At 39.6% G+C, this 12,071-nt stretch overlaps 1 non-coding gene across 1 annotated transcript; it reads right to left on the bottom strand.

Moving 5' to 3' along the window:
- Positions 1–8,915: 8,915 nt before the first annotated feature.
- LOC129065672 (U6 spliceosomal RNA) lies at positions 8,916–9,022 on the bottom strand. The gene has a single exon (XR_008528615.1). It is a non-coding gene; the product is annotated as a U6 spliceosomal RNA (small nuclear RNA).
- Positions 9,023–12,071: the final 3,049 nt, after the last annotated feature.

Below are 12,071 nucleotides of genomic sequence, written 5' to 3'. Positions count from 1 at the left end.
TATTTGGATAGAGGCCATGCAACATGCTACTTTGTTTATCAAAGACTGTTCTTTCCATGTCTGGTAAAGATGAATGAGGTAAGATTGAGGAGGCACTAAATTGGGAGATCACAAATTTCTTACAGCTCCAATTTGCAGTTGTTTGCTTTTTCAGCAGTTTTTAGTCACCCTGGAATCCGGATAAAGAATGCAAACATAGCGGTGATCTAGACTTGGGTTTTGTTGGTAGGGGCGAAGAGGGAGATCTTGAGGCATGTGCCCAAGTCTTTTGTGGAAGAGAAGTTGCCAGGAAACAGTAAGTGACATTACCAAGGAGGGGAAGAAGTGGGACAGTGGAATAAGGGGTCTTGAGAAGGGTAAGCAGTTTGGAAGCAACGGCGGGAAGGCAGGAGAAGGGAGAAGGCCAGGAAAAAGGGAAGTCAGGCAGCAATGGAACGAAGGACCCAGAGGCCACAGTGTGAGGGAAGGGGGTGTCAGTAGTGGCCTGTACGTGAGGAGGCCTCCCATGCAGTAAGAGCGTGACACGGAAGGGTGCCCGGCCTTTCACAGGGGGTTGAGAAAAAAGCATGGGTGAGAGCCACTCATCTCACATGTCCTCACTTTGCCACGGTTTCTTTGGTATTTGAAGTGTATGTCTCGTCTCAGAGATGTACTCAGAGCTGCCGCAGGGTTGCGGGAGCACAGAGAGGGTCCCATTTAAGGCAGTGTTTCCTTAGTGTTCAAAGGTGGTCAAGGTCCTGGTTATGCTTGTAAGTTTTTTATTTAATTCTTTGTTTTTAATGTAGACACTTTTTTTAGTATAGGAATACTGTACCTACATAGGAAAAGACTTTGGAAAATGAGAAAAAAGGGGGAAAATAGTAATTCCTCCCCTTAAGTAACATTTGAGAGGTCTTTCCTTTTAGGGTTTCTTTTTGTTGTTGTTGTTCCCCTGTGTACATTTAAAAAACATTGCTGTATTCTTAACGATACACAATTTTATATATTTTAACCTAGTCAATCATAAATATTCTTTATGTAGCTACATGGTCTTCATAGCTATAATTTTAAAGGTTAGCATAATAGTTCATTTGTTGGGTGTATTATCATTTATTTATTTATTTCCCTGCGGTTTGACTGATTTCCTCAGAAATGTTAGCAAATTTCACAATGATCTATGATTTGTGATTATTACTCTGTATGACTCTTAATTTTTGTGCCAGAGTCAGTATTTTTTTAAATTCTGGTTTCAGTGGCATAGCTCTTCATGTAGGGTTTCCTAGGCTACATTTTGAATTCAGTATATCATAGTGGAATGTCTTTTATTTAAGAGGGAAGTGCCCAACTCTGATGTTTCTTTGACTTAGCATCAAAGGCTTTTGTCCATTTTTCATCTTTAATAAGTCAGAAGTGAAAGACAATAAAGGATCTCAATGTCCTTAGAAATAACACATTTCTATAGTGGCAATGGGTCTGGACGCTTACTCATTATGAGCATTTCTGACACCACCCCCATGTCTACTTTTCCACAATTCAGCTGTAGTTTCCTGTCTCAGTGTTTCAGGTCTCACTTGCACATTTGGATAAATACTAAAGTGGAGTAAAATAAACTCATAAGTGTGTCTTGGGATGGATTTTAGACACCATCTATAGAAACTCAAGTTTTAAGGTAAATAAGTAGGTTCTTTGGCAGGAAGCCAGGCTCTGAAGAGATGGGATATTCTCATAGTAGGACTAAAGAATAAGGCAGGGAACAAGGGTGTGAGGAGGTCTGAAGACTTAGGGCTCAATCAATGAATCACTGGCTTAGGGGCCTTAGGCTCGCTGGGTCTAGGGACAGGACGGGTCTCATAATCTGGAATCGTACCATGCCCACTCGTTGTTAAGTGATCACAAAAGTTAGAGAAATGCAGGGCAACAGAACCAAGTAAATGGTCTTCACATTATCACTGTAAGTCCACAACTTTTTGGGGTTGTGCTGGGCCTGACTTGCACGAGATCCCAAGAGCCACTTGTTATGTTTTAAGGAATTTTGCAGCTGGTTGACTCACAAGGGTAGTTTGAAATTTGCTGTCATGGGAGTATTTACACAACCGAAATCACCCCCCATCGAATTACACCAGAGAAATGCTACAAATCAGGACTCACCCCACCCAGGAGATCTGGTTATAAAACATTTACTAGCACATTTCTAACTGTACCTCCAACTTTATTAGTGGGCAACTTCACATCCTCTCTGCCCCCGCTTTGTTGGCATGAACTTCTCTGAGCTTCAGCTTTCTTGTCTCTAAAATGTGAAGTCCAGAATTTAAATCTGAAAAGGATTTTAGAAATTATCTAGTCCAATGTTTGTATTTACAGATGCTATTAGCTCTGACTTAGAAGGTGGTGTATTTTTTCCAGGGACAGAATCCATAGAGGCATTTGTCACTTGGTAGGAAAATCAGAATGATCCACTCAGTTTTGAAGCAGGATTCTTGACGGTTGAAACCTGAGGTATTGCAGAGTTTGTCGTGTTTTTATAACTTATGATGACAGGCCAGGCAGAAACAGGAACCTAAGTCTCGGAGTGAAGGTCTGGGCCAGGAGCCCAGGTAGGCCACTGGGGTCGGAGGAGGCTCAGTAAGTCATTCCGGAAAGAAGCCGGTGTGTTCCTGTGGTTTGATGGGATTGGGTGGTATCTGATAGCCTGAGGTGGGAAGAGATGAGGTCCAAACTCAGGCCAAAATCAGGATTTTCATTCAAACAGGTGGATCAATCATCTAACAAAGTCCAGGCAAGAGAAAGTAGATATCAGCAGACTGGTGCAGCCACTGTGGAAAGCAGTGAGGAATTTCCTCAAAAAGCTGAAAATGGAACTGTCTTTTGATCCAGTGATTCCCCTGCTGGGACTATACCCTAAGAACACCAAAACGCCAGTACAAAAGAACCTATGCACCCCAATGTTCATAGCAGCACAATTTACAATAGCCAAGTGTTGGAAGCAACCTAAATGCCCATCTGTAGATGATTGGATCAAAAAATTATGGTACATATACACAGTGGAATACTATGCAGCAGAAAGAAAAAAGAAGTACTAAACTTCACGACAGCATGGATGGAACTGGAGAGCATCATGCTAAGCGAAATAAGCCAGGGGGCGAAAGACAAATACCTTATGATCTCACCTATAAGTGGAACCTAACCAACAATACAAAGATGCAAGGAAAATAAGACCTGCACCAGCGACACTGAAAGGAAAAGAAATCAACAGAGACGAGAGGGAAGGAGTGGGGGCGGGGAAAAGGAAGGGAAGGGGAAAGTCAAGGAACATATAGCAAGGACTCATGGACAAAACCAAAGGGGAAGAGCTGAAGGAGGGAAGGTGGGAGGGGGCAAGGGAAAGTGGTGGGGGGTAGGCAGAGACAAATGTATTTGAAAAAATAAATTAAAATTAAAAAAAAACAACTAGGATGCAAACACATTAACCTATGCAAAAAAAAAAATCAGTTTTCAGTAGTTGATGCACAAGTTCATGAAAAAACAGGTCTAATCATTATAGTACTGGAGACTCTAGGGCCTATTTCAATTTGCCTAGCACACACAGTACACACATAGTATCAGAGCTTGGTATTTGCCAATATAATCTTGTAGAATGGAGAGGCCACTGTACCCTCTGCCTTAAAGATACAGAACCTTTGTAACCAGGGAAATGGTCTTGATTCCCAGTCTAAAAAGACCTTGGAAGACATCTCAGGAAAAAAATAAGGGTATGCATTTTCCCCTCTGGATTCTTTTATTCTTTTTATGATGTTAACCTCTACTTCTGTGCTTTTTCTTCATTCCAATCAATGTTGCAGTTAACTCCGATTGCAGAAATCTCTCTCAGAATTGGCTAGCTGCCTGATTATATCTAAGTCCACTAGCATTTCTTTACAAGCTAGCAATCAGAGGAGCAATTAAGTCATGTTTGGAGTGAGCAATGAAAAACAATAAATCCTGTTTTATTTAAGTACATGTATGCAGGCGAGGGACTAGAATTCTTTTAAGCAGCATGATCAGATAAAGATTGGCAGCAAAATAGGAATCTAGTCACTTAGGAGCAGATTCTGGTGGAGGGGGCCAAAAGCGGAGCCCAGTTAGTGGGAACTGGAATTTTTAGTTCAGAGGGAGATTCTCAGATCACCTTGATCAGAGGTAGCATTATTCCAGGATCACAGGGTGAAAGTGAGTCTTCCGATGGTGTGGGAAACACCGTACACTACATTATTGCAGAGGAGTTGGTATGGAATAGTTTCATTTTTCTAGTAACTAAGAAATGGAAGAAAGAGAGTATGTCTACAAGTATCACTAGTAATAACTAATGAATATTATGCTCCCATTAAAATGATTAACCATAGTTTACTCATTCTAAGTTCTCTAGTAGTGATGTCAGAATTCTCCGCCTTAGAAGTGTGACATGAGGAGGCACCCTCAAGTTTGTTTGCATTATAGCTTGTATATGATTTCCTCAGTGTTGGAAGGTTGCTACATCTCAGTTGTTTTCCCATGTACCTCATTTTATGCTATTTTTTTCAGTTCACTTTTATTTCCTCCCTATTGCCAAGTTCACACATTTATTATGTGTCATCATATATTTATTTGAAATCCCATTAATTTCTTTTATGGGGTTAAATTATCCACATCATGCCAAATTAATCGCTATTTGGAAAAATTAATACCTAACATATTTTATTAATTTTTTTCTTGAACTTGTATTAAACGGATTTAGACTCACTGTAAATTAAATGGTATTTGATAATCATTTATTAGGTATTTTACTACTGTAATCATGCATTAACTGCAGTAGTTTTTTCAGAAAACCAGCAGGAGTTTCAAAATGTTTTACCTTTCTGTATTATGAGTACATTTTGCATATTGATGTTTTTGCATATTGATGTTTTTGCATATTGATGAGATGCAAAATGCATTAGGAGAATATTGGTATCTTGAATACATACAGTCAGATTTTCCCCTCAGGATATGTACTCACTTACATATATTATGGAATATGTTTTTCAGCTTGTTAAATAATAGAAACATAAAGTTTAGATTATCAAGTATTCCAGCGTCCAAGGGAGGAAAGGGAGTAGACCTGAGCCCCCAGACACAAATTCTATCCTACTATCCTCTAAACAGTACTAAATCTGTATGACCAACCAACATGCTAATTATAAAAGATGCCATCTGTGATGTTCACTCAAGGAAACAGGATTAGGGTGAACTAATACAGTTGAGATGAGGACAGTGCACAGCCTGAAATTAGGTGTAGGGTATTATTAGTTATGGGTGCTAAAAGCAACAGGAAAAAATATATTAGTGGCAGAGAGGAAGGTACATGGCTAGTGTAAAATACTGCTAGCTACAGAGTTGAAACCATTTTGCCTTGGGAAAGCATATTTTATCTAGCCCTGTGGGCTGCTGAGAAATTGGGGATTTGATTGCTTGTACTTCATAACTGATAAACTATGTGGAATGTACCAAGTGAGCATTGATGTAAAACAGCTGTTTGTGTATTTCAATGCCAGCATCAAGGAAGCCAAATAAAATTAAGATGCTCTGGCATAAAACAAAGACATCATTGTAATCATCAGGATGCTCTTTACACATTTCCCTGAGATCATTGTGTAACTGTCTGACTCTTAATAAATTCTTCTCTGCCACTGGGTCAGTTCTTTGAGAAAGTAAACATCCATGTTTTAATCTTGAAAGGCTGAATGACTTTTACAAATTAATAGCCATGCAAGGCAGGCGTCGGTGGTGGGAGAATGGGTACTTCTCCATCAGTCTGGTTAGTGCTCCTCAGTGCCACCTTCTGTCATCCAACGGTGCCACAACATCCACACCCACTGCCCCTTGACACCCTACTTCAATTCCTGAGTAAGTTAGGCAATTCTGAACTCTTTGTTGTGGTCATTGTTTATGTTTCAGAAATGTTTATAAATCTAAACAATAAATAAGCTAATTGAGATATAGTCAGCCTCATTGATTAGAAGCCAATGAAATATAAGCTCCTTTCAGGAAGAAAGATTCTAGAATAAATTAGGAATAACTGAGTTTGAAACAATCTCGATCAAACCAACCTTGATCAAACCAACCTAGGCAAATTTTTCTTGCCTTCTGAAGTTTGAATTTGTCATTGACGTGAGATAAGGTAGAAACGTAAACTCCAAACTTGATGAATTTGTGTAAGTACCATGTTCTCTAGCAGGCAAGCATATTTGAAACTTTATTCTTTTTTGTTGTTGTTGTTTATTTATTTTTAGAGAGAAGGGAAGGGAGGGAGAAAGAAGGAGAGTTGGTTGCCTCTTGTGCACCCTCTAATGGGGATCTGGCCCACAACCTAGGCATGTGCCCTGACTGGGAATTAAACCGGTGACCCTTTGGCTCACAGGCTGGCACTCAATCTACTGAGCCACACCAGCCAGGGCCGAGACTTTATTCTTTATTCAGCTCTCCAGCACCTTTTAGGAGGTTCTGATTGTTTATTCGAAGGTTACAGGAAACTTTCAAACATGTATCGATAAAACAACATGACAAAACAGCTATAAAGTTAATACTTAATTCAAAGTATTTTTGCCCTCAGATTTTAAAACTTTCCAGTTTAGGAGAAAATTGGATTACTTTATGTTGTAATCATCACTTTAATTTCTATTTTAAATCAACATGTGTTTATGAAGTTTCTAGGAGGTGCTAGTGAGGTATTACTGAGACCAGCTTGCCATGTAAAAAATGGCATGTTTTTGTACTAGGTTAAGATTTCTGCAGGTCTCCTCTGAATCATCATCTGCCACGATAATGGGAATACTGAACTCAAGGCAATTCCTCTTGCTCCCTGGAAGGAATTGCAGTGTTTGCGACAGAGAGATGAAGCCAATTCCTGTAGGCAAGAACCAAGAATGAAGAAATAGAGGGGCACTGCCTGGAGAATGGGGAAAAGTTATATCTGACTGAGAGCAGAGAAGAAGGAACTGAAGCTTGAACTGTAGAGTTTTATCATCAAAGTTAAAGATTTAGAGTTTGGTTTTGACTCAAAAAGTTGCAGATCTTGGTTTAGTTCTGCAACTTTGGATCCATTGCAGTGATGGTCAGGCCGACAGAGGTGTCACCAGCAATTCCAAAGCTGTCATCCAGAAATATGGAATTGCGGAAATATTAGTAAGATAGCTGGATTTACTTCTAGAGTGGAGAAGTACTGTACAGATGTAGGAATAAGTAAGCTCTACACTCACCCATGTTTTTTTAATAAAGATAAGTTCTTTAATACTATTTATATGTTGTATTTTTCTTATGGTTAGAGGGCATTTAAAAAAAAATAACAGCTCTTGTTTTGTACCCTCACTAGTTCAGCAGTTCAGTGTTCTAAAATATATATGTGTGTATTCAACTTAATTGCATCTATAACCACCCCAGGCCGTTTTCATTGTTTTCAATCCCGTGTTTCGACTTGGATTTAGCTACTATTTTTTAATTCTTGTTTATTCTATTACAGTTGTCCCAATTTCCCCCCTTTTCACTCCTCCATCCCGCCCATACCCCACTCCCACAGTCCATCCCTACACTGTTGTCCATGTCCATGGGTCATTCAAACATGTTCTTGGACTCTCCCTTCTCCTTCCTTCCACCACTCCCCCTCTGCCACCCTTTCCTCCAGCAGCAGCTAGTCTGTTCCCTGTTTCCATGTCACTAGTTCTGTTTCACTCATTAGTTTGTTTTGTTCTTTAGATTCCTCTTATAAGTGAGATCATATGGTATTTGTCTTTCACTGACTGGCTTATTTCACTTAGCATAATAGTCTCCTGTTCCATCCATGCTGTTGCAAAGGGTAGGGATTCCTTCTTCTTTCTTTCTGCTGCATAGTATTCCATTGCGTAAGCTCCAAAATATATAAAGAACTTACATGACTCAACACCAGGAAGACAACCAGTCCAATATAAAAATGGGCAGAGGACCTGAATAGACACTTCTCCAAGGAGGACATACATAGGGCCCAGGGATATATGAAAGAATGCTCAGCCTCACTAGCCATCAGAGAGATGCAAATTAAAACCGCAATGTGATATCATCACACTTGCCAGAATGGCTATTGTTAATAAATCAACAAACAAGTGCTGGCGAGGATGTGGAGAAAAGGGAATCTAGTGCACTGCTGGTGGGAATGCAGACTGCTGCAGCTGCTGTGGAAAGCAGGATGGAATTACCTCAAAAAGTTAAAAATGGACTTGCTTTTGACCCAGAGATTCCACTGCTTGGAATATATCCTAATAATCCTGAAACACCAGTTCAAAAGAACTTACGCACCCTGATGTTCATAGGAGCACTATTTACAATAGCCAAGTGTTGGAAACAGCCTAAGTGCCCATGGGTAGCTACTATTAACCCAAGTGTTAATTGCCTTATTAACACCACAGGGCTTCTCCCACAGTAATTCAATGCTCCCTAGCAGCAATTAATTTATCCTGGCCTAAATGATACCTCTGGTCCTCTGGCACTCTCCAGCTCTCCCTGAATTACTTTTTAAAGGAACATTTAAGCCTAGTCCCAGCTGCTTTTTATTCTTTCACTGATGACTATAGGGCTACAAGTCAGCTTCAGGGACACAGATCCTTGTTATTTATGAAATCATGTTTTTTCATGTTTCCCAACTTATTTATCTTTTAATTAAATGTATTGGGGTGACATTGGTGAATAAAATCACATAGGTTTCAAGTGCACACTTCTCTGACACATGACCTGTACACTGCACTGCGTGCCCACCACCCGAAGTCACACCATCTTCCATCACCATGTATCTGACCCCTTTACCCTTTAAAACCCCTCCTCCCCTTTCCTCTGGTAACCACCACGCAGTTGTCTGTGTCTTTGAGTTTTTGTTTTCATTGTCTGTTCATGTATTACTTTCATTTAGTTTTACACCAAAATATATGGAACCCTTCATGAATTTGCGTGTCACCCTTGTCCAGGGGCCATGCTTATCTTCTCGGTATCGTCCCAATTTTAGTGTATGTGCTGCCCGAGTGAGCACTAGAAAACCGCATTTAAAGGACTAAGTAAAGACAGATTACAAAGTGGCATTACATAGTTAAAAAAATGGCGAGTGTGATGGGGGTAAAAGACAGAGATGTAACATCCGTGCAGCCCTTATAAGCATCAGGAATTCTGAAAAGCACTCGTCATTTGCTCTAATATTTAATGTCCGCAATACCCACATTCATCAATTACCCCATTTTAGAAAAGAGGAAACAGAGGTCCAGGCTCATGACCACTAGGAGGGAAAACTCGGATTTGAATCTAGATCTGCCTGACTCAGACTGCTGTGCTGTTAGGAGATTAAAGAAAAAAAGTGGTGATAGACTGTTGAGTGAGAACAAGATTACAGTCTGGACAAAATGAGAAAGAGTGGAGCTGACATACTGTGTTCGTGTCACAGAGTGAGCCTCTATATTTCATAATTTGTGTGCTTGGTGCTTCAAGTTCAATTATTATTAGAAGGCAACATTCTACAAGCAAAACAACCCTATGACAGAACCCAAAGAGAACTTATTTCACAAGGATTTTCTGGAGAGCTTCAGACTCAGAACAAACAATTCAGGATAAAATTTAGGCTTCACCGCAGAGATTTCTTAGTATGATACACTGGATTTTTTTGATTTAAGGGAACTTTGATCTCCTTCCCACTTCAGAAAAGCCTTTAAGTCCCCACAAAGGACGGCTGGAAAAGCAGGGATTTGGATAAGGTTCATCCTATTAATTTTGTCATTAATTCTAATGAATCACTCCCATAAAAATGAAATTCTTTCTCTTTGCTTTTGATAATTATTAGAGATAGCAAGATTTGTGATCAAATACTTTGAACCAGAGTAAGTGGCTGCATTGCTATCATAAACACACAATGAATGCTCTTAATGATCTTGAAAAAGATGGGAAGGGAAGACATGTGTCTGAGAACAGAACACTCTGAAATTTCTTTTTCCTTAATAATAATAGTAATGGTAATAATGAACACTTACTAATGGCTTTCTATATATCAGTGCTCCAAATGTGTAGCTCCCTTAATTTTCTCATGATAACCCTATGTGATAAGTACTATTACTATCCCCATTTAATACATAAAATGTGACGTTATCCAAAGCCACACAGCAATAAGTGGTAGAACCTGGGTTCAAACCCAAGAGACCTCTTAACAACTATGCTAAACAAGATCACCACTGTATTTCTCTGGATTCAGTTAAGTCTTCAAGCATTTAGAGGTCATGTTTTCTAATATTTGGGAAGATATCTAGGTCTCCAGACAGAAAATGCATTTTAAATAGAGTCCCAAAAGTACTTGGGAAGAATATCACATGATAGTCTAGAACAAGTCTGCTAACTTTCTTGTAAAGGGCTGCATGGTAAATATTTCAGGTTTTATGTGCTAGTCACTGTTGCAACCACTCAAATTTCCCACTCTAGTGCAAAGGTAGCTATGGACAGAAAGTGTGTAAACCAACTGCGGATGTATGTGTTCCAATAAAACTACAAAAACAAGCAGTGAACCAAATTGGGCCCAAATACTGTACTTTGCTGACTCCTGATCCAGAATGTGGGTTTCCTTTTTTTTTTTTCCTCATTAAATGTATTGGGTTGACATTGGTTAATAAGATTATATAGGTTTCAAGTGTACAGTTCTGTGAAAGAGTATTGGTTTTCTAAGTATAATCAGGAACATCACCTGGGTACTTATTAGAAATACAAATTCTTGGGTCCTCCCACCAGATGTACTGAGTCAGAAACTCTGGGGCGCCCTCCTCTGTGTTTAACATCTTCCAAGTGATTCTGATTCATGCTGTAGTTTGAGAACCACTGATCTAGTGAAAGGGAACTAATGTGTGTATGGGCTTTTTTTTTTTTTTGGTGGAGGGGGGTATTATGTAGCAGAGCTGAAGTTCAAACCAATGGGTGTCCAAGTCCAAAATATACCTTAGCTAACGTATCTCCAAAATAATCTTGGAAATTAATCTATTCCCACCTGTTTACAGTTGAAGGAACTAAGGACCAAGTAGAATAGAGAGATTTCCCCCAGACTATCACTGCTCCCAATTCAGTATTCTTTCCTTTGTACAACATAGAAAACGCAAGGTGAGCAGCCATCCCCTGCAAGCCCTGTGATCACACCTGAACAGGCACGTCCGAGGCACTGCCTGGAATGATGGAAACCTCTACGCTCCTTCCAAGGGAACTCTCACACTGCTAAGCAGGTTCCACACTGCTAAGGCCGATGCCGGAATTTCCCAGTCATCCCACCATAACTCGGGTCTGTGAACATAGTGCTGGAATTTCATCCAGCCTCCCTTACGTTCCCGGATGTAGAGGCACAGAGGTGATCTCAGGTGCGCGTTAAAGATTTAACGAAGAAGAAGGAGGAAAAATATTTATTCATCTTCCATAAATATTAGAAACGATTCTATCTACTTTATATAATTAACTCAAATAATCCTTTCAAGCACAATGAGGTAATACATATAATTGTACGGGTGAGAAAACGAAAAGGTAAATATATGTACCTGAATTGACCAATGTCCTACAGCTGTCCGAGTTCTGTGTAACTTCAAAGCTCTTTCTCCTTCCCCATGCTGCCTGCTGCACAAGTCCTGGATTCCCCGACTACTGAATGACCTCAGTTATATGTTTATGAATTCATAATTTGGGAAGCAGATCATGTATCCTTTACCCTAATAGAATTGTGATATCTCAAAAAGCACTGTAGGATTGTAGTCGAAAAGCTTTGTCCTTAAATTTTGATTTTACCTGCACAGGAAATTTTTTTTAAATGCAAGTAAAATCAGTGTGAACAAAGACAACTGAATAAGAATGAATTTGAAAAATACCTATTAACACTACTTAGAATTTGGCCTTTTGGGACGTAAGACAAGGTCACTCTATGTAACATCTTTCCCTTCCCCCAGTTTCAATGTTTTCTTGTACATAACACTTAAAAGTCCCAGCCAGAGACCCATAAAGCAATATTTTCCCCCATGTAATGGTTTCCTGCACATAGAGTTCAAAAACCTCGTCTCCTGGAAAACATTATAAAG

This window comes from Pteronotus mesoamericanus, unplaced genomic scaffold, assembly GCF_021234165.1.
Source record: "Pteronotus mesoamericanus isolate MK-2021 breed Mesoamerican mustached bat unplaced genomic scaffold, CSHL_Meso_final contig_181, whole genome shotgun sequence".
Lineage (NCBI taxonomy): Eukaryota > Metazoa > Chordata > Mammalia > Chiroptera > Mormoopidae > Pteronotus > Pteronotus mesoamericanus.
Note: the sequence above shows the minus strand (reverse complement) of the source record. Positions and strands in the feature narration are given on the sequence as shown.